Source organism: Melospiza georgiana, chromosome 2 (genome assembly GCF_028018845.1).
Source record: "Melospiza georgiana isolate bMelGeo1 chromosome 2, bMelGeo1.pri, whole genome shotgun sequence".
In the NCBI taxonomy this organism is placed as follows: Eukaryota; Metazoa; Chordata; class Aves; order Passeriformes; family Passerellidae; genus Melospiza; species Melospiza georgiana.
The window spans coordinates 63,120,051-63,139,096 of NC_080431.1; positions in this window are offsets into that span (position 1 = coordinate 63,120,051).

Sequence of the window (19,046 nt, forward strand, 5' to 3'; positions counted from 1 at the left end):
TGGACTTGATCCCTGTACAGCCCATTCTGTGAAGAGAGGATCCGTCCATCTCAGACTTCTCTGTGATTTTCTCTCAAGGCTATAATACAGAGCAAGGTGCATTAGCTAAGTGTAATCTCAGGTTTAGAAGTCATTCCTCAAGCCTTCAAGAGATGTGAATGGGTGAGTTTTCTAACTGTGAAAAATGGTTTTCACAGATCACTGGCTTTATGGTAAAGATTTAAGATGCAAGGCAGATGGATGGGATATTTGACCTCCCTTATTCCCTTCTAAATTTGACTGGACTCTCTTAGGGCACTGCATATGTGTTGGTGCTGCCTCTTAGACACTGATACCATTCCCAGAGGGGCTCTTGCTTGGCGTGTCAAACAAGATAATATGATTACATATTTCTTTGACTGAATGAAGGTGGTTTTCCAGTCAAAGGGGAAGAAAGCTGTAGATTTTCAAAGTCAAGGTCATGTGTCCGATATTCCATCCACTGCATAAGTTAGAGGGTAATCTTAGCATATATTTATGAAAAAAATATATAAATTATTGCCTATTGCTCTTAAAATATCTCTGAAAGTGTTTTGAAACTTCATGGCTGATAAGTAAGACATCTTTTCTGCTGAGGCATATCAGATGCCTTTGCTATATATACACTTTCATTCTACAGTAAGATAGAAGGAAAAATCTATTTTTAGTTCAAAGAATATTATATGTTCTCTCAGGTGGCTACTGAGTCTCTTCTGAGCTGGTTTTTTGTGGGGTTTTTGTTGTTTTTTTTTTTTTTTTCATTTTTTGTGGGGGTCTTTTTGTTTGTTTGCTTTTTGTTTTGTTTTTTGTTTTTAGGGGTTTTTTGTTATTTGGCAAAACCAAAAACAGAAGTTATTTGAAACTGAGTCACACTGGTGGAAACTGATGGTTTAAGTCTGGTAAAATGCAACATCCACTAAACTAGATCTGAGTCTCCTGAACAAAACCTTCTTTACAGGTATGTGCAAACTCATTCATCCCAGCAATCTAGAAGATGAAAGACTTTATTTTCTGGTAACCCTTGGATGCAAAGGCACTGGACCAAATAAATATTTTCAAGCATAACAATATCATGAAGAATCTCAAAAGCCATTTAAATAGTTATATTTTTAAACTCCGTATGTTCATTGAGCAATTTTGTGTGTTCATTAATAACTCACAAAGAAGAAACAAGATTATTCCTGCTCATAAAGCTTGAAGTGTGCAATCAGGAAACAGAAAGACCACACCATTAAGCTGGCCAACCATGTGGCACAAGCAGTAATCAAACCATAGTGAATATTCAGAGAAGCCATTTTTCCATTAGCCCACAGAAAAAAAAATGCAACTGTGGTATTTAAAGATTTGGAAAAGTCAGTTAGTTTACTGAAAATTTATAAATAGGAAAAAATAGAGCGATGTCTTAGTTTATCAACTAAATTGTTACCTTGAAAGAATGTCACCTAGCCATTTGTTCAGCCTGTCATACCTTTGAAGCACAGGCTACTGGTACTGTGCCCCTTCCCAGGCCTGAGGACACCTGAGATCACAAAATAGCCACTGTTCTGTCTGTCTTTAAGTGGAAGGATCTGTTACTGCTCAGGGTCCTCTTGGATTCCTGCCTCACCAAAGAAGCTTGAAACCAAACAATGCTCTTTAGATTTGTAGAACTTGATCCTTGAGCACATGGTGCAGCAGCCCCTGTCGGTCGCCGTCCCCCTTCAGGCAGCCAATAGTGCTCCTCTGGCTTAAGAATCTTTGTGTGAGTTTTGCTGAGTGGCTTCAGATCACTGGATGGAACAGACTTTGCAAGCATAATAGACTGTGCAAGTATAATAGACTGTCTTTCAAATTGTTACTTGTGGGTGTCATAACAATGCAGAATTTATCACTACACCAATAAATTTTTACCAGCAAGTCTTGGAATACAAGACAATCAGTTTAATTAAAATGAAGGTGAGTGACTGATGCTTAACTGGTGTATCAATAGAGTAAATTCTGTTTAATGCTGATGTATTTGACCTTTTGTAATTTATAAAGTAGCATATAGACATTAAAATACAGGTGAACTTTTAAGCTTCAATGTATGACAATGGATTTCACTAATTAAAGGTTTAAAGCCATGAATATAATTTTGATTTAAAAGCTCTTTTTATGCTGAATTTAGATTTGTTTTTAATAAAACATCCTTTTTGATCAGAAATTCCCAGAGAATTTAAGATGATTGTCTGTTTACTTGGATGTCAGATGTAAGGCTGAGTCTTCTAAACACTAAGGCATGTGCTGCACTTGACATCAGCAAGACCACCCCTGTGCATGAAGCTAACCATGTGCAAAGATATTTGCAGGACTGGCATCTAGCAGTCTCTTGTAAACTCCAGTCTCATCCTTTAGGAAGGCTTTCAGTTCAAGTGGAAAAAGGAGTTGAAGGTGGAGCGCAGTGATGTGAAAGAACAGCATAATGTTATTCTTGCATAATTTGAAGCAAACACAAATAACAAATAGCATTTTCTATTTTTTTTTCCTCTTTATGTCATCAGGGTAGGTATCTGCTGTAATTCTGAGGGTTGCTTTGTGATCATCTCATGACCTTGGCCTATTGGCACAGATTTTGGTGCTGATCTGAAGCCACTTAGGATTTGAATCTTCTTTCTAAACTAGCTAAGGAAGGACTCCCACTGAAATTAACAGCATTTGAAAAACAGATAGCCAAATAAGGAAAGAATTATATCCACACATACCAGATTAAAGACTTGTGGCCACTTCTAGGCAGAAGTTAAATAAGAAACAGAGCGGCGATGTGCCATGTGGAATGCTCAGCAACTTACAAATTGAAATCTACCTTGGAGAGAATGAACTGGCAAGGATATTAAGAACTTTTCCCTTAAGGGTGGCATCTTAAAAAGTTGCTCATTACAGACTTATTGCTCATCTGAGAGCTCTTCACTTGTCTGAAGTGGAATGACTCTTAGACTTTTCATGTACTTCCCCCTTAATTGCAAATTCAGTAATTTCCCTTTATCACTCCTTTTAAGTTTCAGTTTCTCCTTTTTGCATTCAGGGCCCTGTAGAGCTTCACAGGTCTGATGGCATGTTCCCATTCTCCCCAGTTGCTCTGTCAAAGATGTCAGCTTTTGGACAGTTTAATTTCCCTTCCAAACTCTCCATGTCCTCTAGGCTGTTCCCTGAACACACATGGCAAGTTCCTAACCTTGGTGCCTCAGGAAGTGAGACCTTCCTGCTCAGCACAGAAGGCTGTCTCCTATCACCTCCACTACATGCAGGATAAACCTAACAACTTGCACAGCTACATCTATATTTAGATGTACAGTGCCATCCCAGTTTTTCTAAAACCTGGATTTCCATTTTACAGTAGTACATGTATCATCATCAATCACAAGAATGACAATCACAGAGTAACATAGATTCACACATATACACAGAGCAGACATACCGAGTAATTTTTTGATAAATTAGTTCAATTAAATACCAGCAGCTCCTTCACCTCCTCTGATTTCCCAAATTCTTCCAAAGATGTACACAGTCTCTAGTGAAAGATCAGAGTACTGATGCTGGCAAGGAAGGGGCATCTCTTTGCTATGTTCAGAGTGTGCAGAGCACATTTGTGTACCAGCAAAACTGCTTCTTATTCCATCCTCAGTTTTACCTTTTCATGTGCATTGTCTTGCATAGAAACCCACAATACATTCATAAAGAGTGGCCACACCTGAGTTACCTCAGCTTTTCATAGCAATGGCCTCCTGTTCCCTTCTCTCCTGTTCTTGGACTACTAATCCTAAATTCCAACAGGTACCATCTGGAAAAATTTTCCCAGTATGCTTATGAGTTCTAGCTGTTATGATTAACATATTACACCTCTGTACTTCTCAGGGTACAGGAAATCTGCTACATGAAGGCTGAATGGTCATTCGAATACCATTTACCAAGTCGTAATTTCATGTAGGGAATATATGGGAGAGTCCTGTCATATCATTCCCAGTCAGATATAATGGAGCACTATTACACTTGGCATTTGCATGAGCCAAATTTTAAACAGAGACAGTTACCTCTCACTCTTTTTCCAAAAAGAAGCACAAAACAAGCAGGTATTAAAAGAAAAATATGAGAGACTTGGAAAACCTCTGTGGTTCATAAAGACAGAGGAGATGAAGCAGAAAAATATGAGAAAAAACTTTAGAGAAACAGTGACCATGATATGGAAGAGAAATTTTGGAAAACTTTTACCAAAATCTGAAGTGACAAAATATTGAAAGTGACAGAGAAATTGAGACTGAATGTATATAGCCCTTTTTATTTTTTACCTAGCTATAAATATTCTATACTCAAATTTTATGTGATTTCCAAAACTATGCAAAACTATGCATGTTTGTTTCAGCTATGGTACACCTTTGGAGTGATGATCAGGTGCCCAATTGATCATCTGCTCCGGGGAAGAGCATCTTTATTTAGGCTATTGTGATAACTCAGTTACCTGTAGAAAAAACTATTAGTGATTGACAGCAGATAGTAGATTCATTTGAGTCTGTTTTGCAAACGACATTTCCAAATAGGTTTGCAGATACACTGGATTTAGCTATCTAACAATCTTGTTGTGTTTCTTGGGACTAGATTACATTTCAGCATATTGTTTTCTTAGAAATCAGGTAAGAAAACCTTCTTCATAACTTAGACATGGCTTAAAAGACACAACAGAATACTAAATAATAATTTTGCCATAACAATAGCCTATAAAATCTGATTTCTTGTATTTGCATTTATCAAACACCACTGTTAGGAGTGAAATAAAGAATTTGACCTCTATCAAAATGTTTGGTTTATGCTGAGTTTAAATAATTTATTTCAGACACCTGGAATCTGTAGGTAGCAATTTGTAAGCCTCATGAGTCACTGTTGATATTTTAATGGTGTGTGGGTTTTTTGCTTTATTCACTCTGTTCCCTTTGCCATGCACAGTGCATTTTCTTGTTTGGTTTTCAGAAAGAGTAAATCCTTGGAAATTAAACGCTTTTGACTTTTTAACACTGCTTAAAGAATACAGCGGTTATTGTAATTTCAAAACCACCAGAAAATAAAGTTCAAAATAAATACTAAGACTGTTCATACTAAAGAAGGCAGTATTATCCCAGTCCCTGAGGAATGTCCCTCCTTCAGGCCTCACAGATCTAGGTCCAAACTGCAAACCACACAAGCTGAATTTGTGAGGCAAGAACTGCATAGAGGTAATGAGAGTCACCACATAACAGAAAAGAAACAGCTTAGAAAACTGCAGCACTGGGGCATTAACACGATTCTCAGCTGTACAGCCAGATTTTCATTTGATGTCTACTGGAAATGTTGCAGTGCAGCTAAGCTGACTTACTTATCCTCGCTGAAGATCTCTTGCTTTAGAGCTCTGGGCTACCCTGGTGACTTACAGCTACATTCTTATACATATAAGAGGATTTGTTCTACACAAGTTATTGACTGATATTTCATTAACATAAGAAAGAAAGGTATGTTGATCTATTGGATGTAACCGCTAAAATCTGGCTCAGAGTGGTTACTGGAATTCCTGGGGGTTTTTTGTGCTTCATGTTTGTTATACTCAACAGTTGCTAATCTTGCAGAGGAAAAGAGCACAGTCTTGCCATAACATTACCTTCCTTAGCACAGAAGTCAGGAAGGAGACTTTGGACTCCTATAGAACCTCTTTCCAGAGTTGCTGTGTATAGTAATCCTTTTGTTCAAGAACTGTTTTCTTACATCTGAAAGTGAATCACACTGCTCATGTCCTGACTGTTTGGACTAGCTCGGCACACAAATATTTGAGTGGGAGTCTCGTGGGTATAAATGCTCAGGAAAATTCACTTGAGTAACTGGAGGACAAGTTGTGCTACAAAGATGTACAGATGCATGTCAGGCTTGTAAATGTGAACAACTCATGCTGTAAGTGCTACTTCCAAAAGAGAAGTCAAGTTTTTTCAGGTTGCTTTTTTACTTTCTGTCAAAAGGAAAAGCCTCTTCTTAGCAGCTGCATCCCTGACCAAAGACCTGGAAAACCTCAAGGAACATCTCTGCCTACATGAGCCCAGGGCCTGACAGAAAGCTAGAAGACACTGCTGCCACCACTGGGACAGTATGCTTCCATCTCCACACTGATGATGTCCAAATAAATTTGAGGCATTGGTGGCCTGGAGATGGTACATGTGAGGAGGGTCCTCTCTATGAGGATCTATACTCCATATCGATGAGTCTAAGAGGGAACTTCTGAGGTAAAACACCAATGACCGAAACGACGGAGATTTTTCATTCACTATAAAGTGTTTTCCGTCCCTCCAAATCAAGTGCATGTCAGATCATTCAGATATTCAGATCATTCTGTCCCATCCAAAGATATTCAGCCACACTGGTCACTGCAGTTGGTCATCAGGTGGTGCATTAGAGCTGTCACCTCCTGAAGCCTTTCTATCATTTGTGCTGTTCCAGCACAGTCCTACAGCCTTTCCTTTAGGAAACATGGCTATAGCCTCTATGGCTCTGGGAGGTCCTGTGACATTCCAGACACAGTTCAGATGGTGACTACCTTAGCAGCTAGGAGGAATGGGAGAATACTCTCTAAGACTTTACTGATAATAATATCATTACTGTCTATTAATATAGCTCCAAGAGTGCACAAAAAGTGCTCAAGCAATAATATTCATTCCTGGAGAGAGGACAACAACTCCTTGTTCCTGAAACTCCCTCCCTGGAGCAGCTATTCCAGTCATCCATATACCTTGACTGTATATCTTTCAATTATTTACATTATTTGCTATACATTTCTCTGATATGACTTGGTATTTGCAGGCTGAATTTCTGAAAATAATGTTTTAATCAGGGAAACATCTTCAGGACATCTTCACTGTAGTTCAAGCATTTGTCAAGGAACAGAGTTCTAGACCATGTGTTTCAAATATTTGATAAGGCAGTGTAACACACTCCACTTCAAAATAGTACATCAGTACATCTCAAAACTTGTCTTTTCAGGTAGCTTTTACCCCAGTGGACTGCCCGAGGATATAAAATAACAATCTTGCACTCAACCAGTGAGACAGGATGCCCAGCTGGGACAGCCCCCTTGTCCTGAATACCACCCCACTTCTCCAAGGCTTGACTGATTGCTTATCTTGGAGGGGAAATGCAAGCTGGATTGTGTAAGGCATTGTAAAAACTCCACCAGCTAATTTTTTTGGAGTTTCATTTTCTGATAAAAAGTTATATTTTGGGCTGGCAACTCCCACTAGCCAGAGCCAGGGGGAGCGCACGCAATTCTCCCTCTGTCTCTGCCCAACATGCCATGGGTGAGAAGTTCTCCCATTACACTGCCTGGGTGACATCTGCTTTGTCTATTTGCAGAGTGTGTAAAACAAGATTATTCCATATATCTTAATACCAATATTAAATTCAAGTGGATGATGGGGTGGGGGAAGCTGTTTAAAGTTTGTGGCTGTTAAGAAGTGGTTTTGTGCTAATTCTTCCAGCCTGGGATCTTCCTCTCAGTCCAGCTGGTGGTACACTCAGGTGCAAGAGCAGCCTGTAGCCCTGTGCCTGGGTGCTGCTCCTGAAACTCCCCAAGTGCATCACAGTATTGTGAAATCTTGGGCCAAGCAAAGTGCCTCCCTCATTTTTCTGAGATTAGCAGATCTCTTGGGAATGAAGGGAATCTGGAATATCCCGGTAGCACCTTCTATGGTATAAATGTGAGAATGCCTTCTTGCATTTGAAAGCTGAGGTATTTGTGAGGATACATTTTTATGCCTTGCTATGTCAGAGAAAAATGCTTTGATCAAAACAGTTCCTTCTTTACTTTTTCCCCATTTAAAATAGCACAGTGTATAAAAAAGGCAAAAATATCTGCTGGATCTGGTCTTTGTGTTGAACTTTAGATCTAGAAACTATTGTGGGTTAGGGAAAAGTATATAAGTAGAGGTGGCTCGCTGGGATACTAACAGTGTTAAAGACAGAAAAAAAATGCAGAGATAATTGCTTTCAGCCTCCTTTTCTGGAACTACTCATCCTTCCCAGGGCTGCACAGAATACAGCTGCACAGCACTGAGAATTTTAGCTGCATTTTTTTTAATCTTCGAAGACATCAGTGCCACATGAGGACTGCCCATACATGTAATTTCAAAAAATATACATATTCTCTGCTTCCTGGAAAAAGGTGTAGTGAAGAAGATGCCCTTCATTGGGATTCAGCAGAGGAACCAGTTTCAAGCAGTCAGAGACATTTTGCTTGATTTGAGACTAAATACTTCATAACCCATATCTCTAATTTACCCATAAAATTAATGGTGAACACCAAATGCTTCCCCAGCCATGGGTACTGCAAGAGTAATTTTGTTTTAACTTTTGATCCACTCAGGGATTTATAGGGATGGGACCATATAAATACAGAAAGAACAGCTGGGCTAAACATATCCTACAACATGTGATTCAAAACTGTCTCTATGTAAAGATTCAAAACCACAAAAACAGTTTCCAAGACAGTGCAAATAGGAGTTCCACATCTTTAAGGAAAACCCAAATACTGTGAAAAATAGAGATGGTTCTAGTTCCAGGATATGAACTTACTATTCCTCCAAACTCATTTAAGATGTATATGTAATTCAAATATTTTTCAGATAATTATGTATTTTCCTTCCCACTTCTTAAAGGTGATAAATTAAACAATTCCAGTTACCTACTGAAAGATATTTATTTTTTTGCCTGTCCTCATGATACTAGAACTTCTTCCACTCCAAAGGATAAAAAATGTAAAATAAAAATGTTGCCCATTTCTTTAAGTCTTCATCATGATGGTCTTGGATAAACTGTAAAGAACTTATTATTTACCCAATGAAATTCATGCTAGCATTTTCTTATGCAAACTCTGAGACACGCTCAGTGCATATCATGGCATTTGTTTTTCACGCACCACATGTAGCTTTGGTATTTGAATACTGAAATTGTATTTTCTTTTCTGATTTGCAGGTATCTGCCACCTTACTGCAGGTAAAAGCTAAAATTATGCCTATTTATTATTTAAAAAGTTAGAATTGATGTTTAGGATAATCTTGAAACTTCAGTATGCAGGTATGGATGAGAACATCTGCATGAGCCTTGCTCATCAAGCAGTGGGTCAGACAAAACTTCAATATTGGCAGGGTTCAAAAGATCTGGTATATGCCAATATGACATAATATTTATTCTACAGTACTCTTTAGTAGTGACTGTAAGAGCCTTATGACTCACAATGGAACCAAAGAATCATGAAGCATTTAACAGTTTAAACAGTTGAACAAACTCCTTGAGAGCCCTTAACATATCCACATCAGGCTACAAGCAAACACCAAGGAAACAACACTAGCAAAACTACAAGTGGAAAAAAAAAATCAGAAGTCACCCACATTTGTCATCATTACAACAATATCCTTTTACTCGGTTGAAAAAATCATATCCATTACTACTGGGATAAAATTGATCTACCTTCAATGACTTTAGCATGTAGTGAGAGATGTCACACTGTGGTTATTCCTTGGCTTTCCTAAAAGAACACATACATTTCCCAATTTGGCAAGTAGTTTCCACGAAGGCAAAAAAAGCAAAGAATTCAGGGAATAAACCCATTTTGAATATAAAGGAATGTATCGTAATCTCATCTACTTTCAGTCTAGCTCATTATAAATGAGTCACTATCTAAAGCAGCACAGCACCAACACATAGCAGGTATACCAGGTGCTTCCAGAAGGGAAAGACTGGATGTAATATGAAAATGTGGCTAAAGCAACTTTTATTTCAGTTTAAGGAATTTCCACTAAGCTATAATTAGAAGTGTCAACTGCTAACAAAACCCATCTTAGCACAAAATTTCTCCATGGAAACAAAGAAGCGCTGCAAAGAAGGTGTCAAAAAAGTGAGAGATTTTCTTGAGCTTGGGAGCAATAATTAGGTTAATAGGAACTTCTCCATACAGTGGGAAAAAAAAAATATATATATGAAAGCCAGCTTTGATGACCAAACAGGGAACAACAGGATGTGAGCACTGCTCCTATCACAGAAGTTTGTATCTGAGTCCTCATTTCTGTTAACAATATACATGTCCCTGGGGAGAGAGGGGCACTCATAGGGAATTACTATTTTCCAGATCTGGAGAAAATAGGGGAGAAGGGTCTCTCCTTTTTTTTTTTTTTTTTCTTTTTTTTTTTCTTTTTCTACCTTCTGATGATCTAACAGGAAACATGTGAGACTGGGAAATTTTGCTCCTTGCGAGGCTCAGACATCCATGGGCAGGAATTTGTCTCAGTGTCTGAGTCACCAACACTTGGAAGAGACAAAACACTGTTTTTCCTCTCTCTTTTCCTTAGTTGCTATTTTTTAACCTTTTTCACCTTCTCCAAATTATTTCTTTCCTCCATTAATGGCTTTTTCTTGTTCTATCTTTGCCTATATCTTTCCCTATAAAAGTTATGGGAAGTTCCATGATAAGCATTTGCCACACAGATGTCTTATTATTTAAGCTGGGACACTAAAATTTTACACAGAAAATCTGGAGGCACAGATTGTGCCTGCATATCTTTCCCTGCCACACTCAATGTGCAGATGTCTGCCAGTGCTAACCATTACTTTGTTTCAGAAATTGCCTTCCCTTTCAAATCTTGCTGAAAAATTTCCAGAAAAAAGCTAGCATGTCACCTGGAAGCAAAGAGGTCATGCTGAGCTGATGATAGCTGAAACTTGGGCTTCACTTGACTTGGGCAAAAGTAAAGCAGGATTCTAAACCCTGTCTTATGTCCATGTGTAATCTCCCTCCACACCAATATATCAATCTGGTTAAATTCCACTTCACTCCTCCTGGCACGCTGGTCACAGCAGTTTCTGAAATGCTTGAGGCTGAAGGGTTTTCTTTGACAGGGAATCAAACCAGGTCAAGCCTAATAACAGTAAATCCTGGCCCACAGATCATCAGAAGAGTTTTATTTCTAATAGCAAATCTACCAATAAGCAGATGCAGTTACTAGATGTACTGAGAAGAAAGCAGAGGGTATAAATCTCCCTGGCGAAACAGTAGGCTTACAATAGGTGCTACATGCTTTGATCAAATTAAAAATTTTATTACACTTTAATTAATACCAGGAATTTATGACTGGCATGCAAAACTATTGACATTTCCTTTTTGCTCCAATCCACACTAGCGGTTTTAATCCACACCTGTACTTTTAAGTCTAATTTGACCTTTGTTCACAGAGTACCAGTCCTTCAGAGAATCTCATGATTATGCTTTCTTGGAAGAAGATAAAACTAGCTGTATTTAGACTTCTTTCAAAACTGTAAATGTCAGACTCCATGAGCCAGGAGAATGTACTGAATGCGTTAAAAAGGTTTTTATCAGACCCTGCCATCAGCCCAACATTGTTCTGTGCCTTCCATCTCTGAGAGCAAAGAAATTTCATGAAGTAAATGAATTTTGTGTAACTCATACAACTGGAAATATGCCAGAAAACAAATAATATGTTTAGCCAATGTTGAGAAGTTATTTCAAGTGGTTTATGTGTTTCTGAAAAAAATAACTCAAAAAAGGCAGTTTTAAGAAACCATTAACTTGAGTGAACTAATTAGAAACAGATCACATGATGATAAATGAGGTATTTTGATCTGTTGATTGGACTGCTAGCCTGTAAGTATGTAGAGTGACCCTGCAGATAATTGTATCAGTACCTTTGCTAATAGGGGTTTATAGAGATCAAAGCTGTGCAATAGTCCCCGACCCTTAAACCTCTGCATTGTACTAAGATTAAGTTAGTAAACACACATCAGCTAATTTAAAGCAGCGTTATTACAATGTTGCCATTATGAAATAAAGAAGTTTTGAAAGCTTTGAAATTTGGCAGCCAACCTTAACTCTGACCTGCTCCTGCTGCTCTCATTCCACTGAATATGATGGACAGAGAGAGAAGAGGGAAGGGATATTCTAGCACTTAAATGTTTTGATGTTTCTATCTGCAAGTGACTTTACAAACTTTACACAAAGCTCCTCCAGAATACTTCAGAAATCATGCCATAATGATATATGCGAACAGCCTTGCAAAGAAGTTAAAATTTAGAAAATCCAGTTTTCACTCCTGTTAACTCTATTCCTGTCATTTTTATAGCAGCCCCATTCTACTTTGCTAAAAGCAAAGGTTTTCAGGTGGGACTTCTCAGATCTCCAGGACACGTCTCAAATCTGCACTTGTTTTCTGTGCCTTTTTCTCTAGTGCAAGTATTTTTCTAATACTCACACCATGATTTTGTTAATTTCTTATGCCATTCACCCAGGTAAAACAATGTCTTGAAGGTGCTTAGCAGGAACCACTACATCTTATGGTCATTGGTGGCATTAATAACTCCTCCTTAAGGCACTGGCATTGGAATGTCACACTGCAGTTCTGTGAGGCCATCTGAAATGACTTTTTTTCCTGGGCATTTCTGGAGCTTGATCAAATATGATGGCAGCATGGAAGTTATTTCATTTTGCAGAGATGAGCTGTGCTCAACCCTGATACAGACTTGCTTCTCAGAAAATATTTGAAAACTGGTGATCTGAAAAATTCTCTTCCTTGCTTTTAAGAAAGTAATTTGCTTGAAAGTTAAAAAGTGCATATAATGCATCAAAGCAGATGCCAGTGGTCAAAGTGATCTAGATAACTACAGCAGACATCACTGGAAACAATAACCTTACACAGACTTAAGATTTAGGTAATAGTAACAATATAACAGGAAAACCAGACTCAAGAATCCAGCAAAGCTCCCATTCTAAAGGGAGGAAAGATTTATTTCCAGTATTCCCAGCCTCCAGCATAAACCAGTCCACATCTCCAAGATAGACCAAGAGCTCATAATGAAGGAATTCTACCAGAGGTTGAAGAAAGCATTTTTACTTTTATCACAGAATCATTCCGTGTGCCAACTGGTGCTGAGGCATGAAGTGTCCCTGTGCCAATGACTGCATCATATCTCTCAGCACCAGTTTCAGATGTTAAATCTCCTTCTGTTAAAAACTGCACTCTGTTTACAACTGTATTGTTTTTTCCACCTTTATCACCCAGCCAATGAGTCTTGGCAGGAGAAGGAAAAAATTTTAAAAAGGCTTCAGTAATTTAGAATACTATATTCTAAATCAGGTGTGCTTGTTATCATGGACCAAGTCACTGCCTCAGAGACCACATAAGTGGATGTACATTGCAAGAACTGACTGTTCAAAGGGAGAATTATGTTAACCTTTCGGTCTCCCTGCATTTGAGAAATTATTGTCCATGTAAGTAGAAAATGGACATGGAGACCAAGTCACAACAAAGTCCTAAAATTTGCCCTCCAGGCACAATATTAATTTGTCCATGATGGGGATGCAGGCTAACCTTTTTACCCACTGTCTCTGTGGCGGGCACAGCCCTGCTTTGAGCTCTGGTGACCACATTCCTTACAGATATAAAAATGGTTTTTTAACACAGCTGTTACACTGTTGGTATATAAATGAGCACAATAGTCAGTCATGCTGATGCACTAAAAGAGGGTAAAATATTTGTTTCCTCTGCTCCCTACTCTACCAGCCCAAGAGCAGGTATGGACAGGCAGAATGCTCTTAGGATACAAGTATTCTCACTTTCTGCATGTTGGTGTCACTTATGCCCTCTATTCTGACTGGTACCTGGAAGGGTGGCCTTCTCCTTTAGAGGCCCAGGCTGAATTTACACCATCTGCTTAATCCTGGGTGGGGATTGTACCCAGCACATCAAAGAGCAGAATCAAGCCAGTAATGTCTTCCACAGGACAGCCCTGCAGTTGGAAATCCTGCTAGCCACAGGAGGGCTGGAGCTGCGCACAACCTCAAAACAGCTTTTCATAACACCATGAAGCAATTAACTACTTGAACCTCTCCCATTTTCCTCTCCTCAGAATACATCTTGCATAAGCTGGAAAGTACAAATAAAGTCTACTTTATGATTAAAGGGAGGATTTAAAAAAAAGTTCTTTGCAAAAGCAGATATTCTATTTATCCACACGTATTAAATACAACATTTCCAAAGAAAACAATCAGAGCACTAGAAGAAGAATACCATAGATAACACCTGCACCAGAGAGTTTAAAATCAGCTCATATGCCACTACAGTGAACATAGTTTGTTTTTTATTATTTCTTAAATATGATGATAACCAATTTAGGGATTGACATAAATCCCATATTGTATTATTCTGAGGCTTTGTTAAGAGCAAAGAATGTGTGACCAAATCAAAGGCTTCACTAAAGCTAATAAACACAGCTTCAGTCATATATGTGGCCTTTATCCACAGCTTGATTAATATAACATTTAACCTAGAATAAGGCTGAGGTTATGGAGAGCTTTAAACAGAAACCAGATTTGAACTAGGGAAGGGTGAGGGGAGTAATAAGTTTAGATTAATAAAGCCATTGATCTTTCCACACACCAAACACTTGGAAATGTTAGTTAATGGCATTAAAGCAGTTGAAAACCTGTGATTACATAAATCCAAGAAAACACCACCTTTCTGGTACACAAAGAGTCTTCCAAATTGTTCAGAGTTTGAGCAAGCACTGAGACATGTTGAAGGAATCATGAAAGAAAATGATTGCAGATTTGAACTGTAAAAAGGGGATTTTATCCATCCGTCTCTTCAAAGGGTAATTAATAGTTTTCAGTACTTTATTTAAATGTGTAATTTCAAAAGAGGAAAAGTTGATTATTGATTTAAAAGAAAAACAAACTACAACAAATTAGATTAACTTGACTTCTCCAAGGTCAGAAGGTTCTAAATCTGTTAACAGGCCAGGTGATGATTATTTAATGCCCTAACTATTTGTTATGTCTGTTACAATTTAACCCAAATCTTTAATTCATTAAAATGAGCTGTTCTAGCTCTGCTAAAAAGTCCTTTCATTCCTTTCCAAATGCTCTCAGATTCCTCAGCCCTTTTTAACATGTTATCTAAATAAAACACAATTTTTTCTTTTCTCAACTCGTCTTCATTTCCATTTCAAAGTTGAGTATAGTACCTGGATCAGCAACATATCTGTTACGTCTCTTATTTTTGCTGTTTCTTTTCTCCCTACTGAGATACTTCAACCTCTTATGGGTCATTCAAGGATAACAGTTCTCTGCTTTAAACTGACTAGTTCCTTAAATACTGAACTGACTGGGGATGACGGCCATCCAGAAATTAAGTAGTTGTCTCCATAGTGAGTAGCTAGTATGCCAACTAGCTTGAGGTTGCAGAGTGGCCATGTGATAGTAAAGCAAAGATTTTCCCACTAAAACAGCAGCTCCCAAAATTAACATATGAAAAATTGCTGCTGGTAGAAAATTTCTGTCCTTCACAAACAAGTGAAGTTAGCGGGAGGCTTTAAAATAAGTCAGTCTAAGAAATTTGTACTAGACAGCTGGGAGTGAATGGCATTTGCCAAAAAGCTTGGATGTGGCCTTTAAGGAATAATGAACTACTGGGCCAAAGGGAGATCCTGAGAATGCACAGGCGAGACAGGAAAAACCTGGCAGGAGTGGGGCAGCTATGGATTTTGGAAGGCCAAAACAGGAAGTATCTCCGTCCTCAAGTGCCCTCTTCATTTTCAGGTACCTGAAGACACCCAAGAAGGGATAAGTTTATTTGTGTGTGCAATGCAAATACTGCATCCACTCACCCACAGGCTTTTGCATAACCTGAACAGCTTTTTAAAAATGGGCATTTGAAAAACCCATTGACTAGTTTATGAAAAGTTGTTTAAAATCCTAACTCAGATGCAATTAAATGGGTAATAACAGTCAAAGAATTCACATGGGACTTAAACATACAGTATTACACCCGTTCAAATTTGTTGACCTCGCTGGAGGTATCATTTGAGGGATTGTTTTGTTTCTGGGGTCCTTCTGCCACTAATCACTCATCTATTTGGTACTCAAGGAAAGAGTAACTTAAGAAAGGCAAAGTCTATGCTTTCAGTCAAATCCAAATCTCATTGGACAAATTTCATTGCTAATGGGGGCCAGCATACATAGTTCTCCGATAAAATATTAAAAATTTTTTAAAAGCATCTCCTCAGAGTTGAAAGCAGAAAATATTTAATCAATCCTGACAATCAAAGGATGATCTAGTGGAAACTTAGACACAATTCATTCCAGCAAAGAAAAGATGGGTGGGCGAATCCTCTTGACTTGCACTGATTTATTTCATATGTTTTTCTATGTCCACAGCTCCATTCGGGTTTCTCATTGTACCTGCTGACACACTGGTACACGGAGTATCCCAAATTATTTCTTTATTCTCCTCTTCAAGAGGTTCTGATAAAAAAGCAAACCCAGGAAGTTCAAAAGAACATGCCAGTATTCATACACACTTGTGTCGCAAATTTGGATGAAAAAATGAAATAACAAAGCTTTGGGGAAGTAGGAAGGGGAATGAAAATAAACAGTTAAAGTAGACATGAAAATGTTGGAATATTCTATTCCAACCTTTCAATGCAAATTGACTCTTCCTCATTTCTGAGACACATTAAATGTGAGAGTAATTCAGGAATTTCCCAGGGCTTCTCAGATCCCACATCATCCTGTGCTTCATATGTTTATACACAGAAGGTTACAATACATTCAAAGTACCACAGAAGCCAGGTGTAAGTTTGTCCAAGACTTTGCTAGACATCTGAAAAGTACTCCTCTGATCACCTAACATTTTACTCAGTACCTGGCAGTGTCCAAGTGTTTTCTTTCAGGTTTTCTTCTCCTAGGAGTTTTTTTTTTCTCCTGTTGTATCCTGATCAATTTTCCCTGTCTTTCCCATTATTATTCCTCCCGAAGTATCCTGTTTATCTGAAGAGGTGAGCCTATAGCCTCCCCATGCGCTGTATGATTGAAAGGACAAAATAAATGGCAACGATGGAATGATCTGGGTCTACAGGACATTATGGAGACTCCCACCAAGTCTTTCCTTACTGTACACTTGTAGAGTTGCTCAAGGCAGCTCTGATCACATCAGTTCCCAGTGCCATTTGTGTTCCAGCCATCCTACGCAGAGACTGGCAGCTTAAAGGTTTTCTCTTAGGCCTTCAATTCACCCGTGGTCCGCCAAACACTGTCACCCTCAAATCCCCTGGTGAGAGAATTGCTCATGAGAAGCTCTACTGAGATGAACTCTGTGATCTCTCTGTAGTATATTCACATACTGCAGCATCAGCCTGGCTGCTGCTGAACTATACCTTTCTATAGTACAGGAGCCTGTCCCATCCATGGTTTTTATTCCCAAAGGCGTTTAAGTCACTTTCATTTCCACTTATGATAAAATATTAAAGTAATGATAACTCATATCATAAACCCAAAATCACTATTTAAAAATATGTAATGTATATGCATGAATTTTCAATGGATCTGGGAAATCAGCAGTGCAATCCCCTTGACTTTCTGAGACAGTTTGGTTCCTGAGAACATAATTCCAAATCATTAACCTCAACTTCATAAGTGCTATGAACTTCAACAGGATTAACTCTTAAATAAAAATCAAAAAACCTATTTCACATATTGCTTATAGAGAGATGTATATAATTTAGTCTGAGAAAGAGCTTTAAGGTACCATTATAAAAATTCTGGGAGTGTGTGAATGTTCATAAAGAAAAAAATCTAAATTAGAAAAATTTAAATTCAGAGGAAAAAATTAACATGTAATGATGAAAAGCCCTGCAAAATTCTGCACATGGGAATAATCATGGTGACAGGGGAAGTAGGAGGGTATTATTTGAGAAATAGTATGCTAATGGTAGTTTAAGTCCCATTGAAGACATGATGCATCAAATAGCATACTAAAGGTTTTATGTTCGATCACCATGACTCAACTTTGTTATTTGCTGGCTTATGAATGACTAAATAGGCAACCTCTTAACATCTTATAGACTCTAATGCTATTTTGAAAGGCTATTTATAATAGACTTGGCACTGTCATGCAACAATCTACTAATGTTGTGTGCTAGCCTGTTTACAGAGATGTTTTTTGTATGACTACACTGGCCTAACTCACCAAGCATCAGCCTGGATAAAACCCTAATACTTACAAATCTTTAGGAGGTTTAGCCAGAACTGATAGCTTTGATGATGGTTCCATCTCTGGCTCAGTTTGAGAGCAATCAAGGACCCGCAGCCATCCAAGGACAGAAGAACAAAGGATGCTAGCAACATTTCATAAGAGTTCTTCCAGAGAGAGTGAGCTATTGCTTGGGAGAAACAACGGAGCAGCAGAAAATCTTTGGCACATCTCAGTTTCAGCCTGCTAGCCTAACAAGCTTGGTGTGACTGAAGGGCTCTAGGTAAGTCAGACAGGTGGAAAATCCACTGTTTTATTTTAATTTCCTTCAGCTACCACCTTTTTGTCTACTACTAAAGAGCTAATAGTGAAACTTCCCTCAAACAGGCTCTGTGTCACAAAGTCTTGTTGCAGAATGGCAACCTGGTCCACCATCCCACATGCCACAGCAGCAGGTTGGACTCACAGAACAAGAATGATGTTTCAAGAAGATAAGAGTGAATGCAATAACATTGTAAAAGCAAAGAGCCACATAAATCCTTAGTGGGTTATAAAGTAGCTGCTGTATATTTTATTTTCTCCTGCTTCTAACCCAGACTCTCTCATCTTACTGAAATAAAGCTGTGCAATGGGATGCATTTGTAAAAGAGCAAGTTTTAGTCAGAAAATCTGCGTCTGCACTTCACCGCTGAAACCTGAGCATGTTTGCCTCATTGACTACCTTGCTGGGAATATAAATCACAGAACAGAAGTGGCATATGTTGAGGTTCACACATATAACTCATTTCGTGGCCACAAGTATGTGGGCATATATTTGGCAGGTGCAAATTGACTGACTCTAAAAATTGTGGTCCCTTTATTTATCAGTTTCTATGCCATGCATGGGCTGCTTGGGAGCTGCCTCCTGCCCAGCCCACTTGCAGCTCAGCTGAGGTGTGCCATATCTTTTGTCTCCCCTCCTGTGCAGAGGGCACA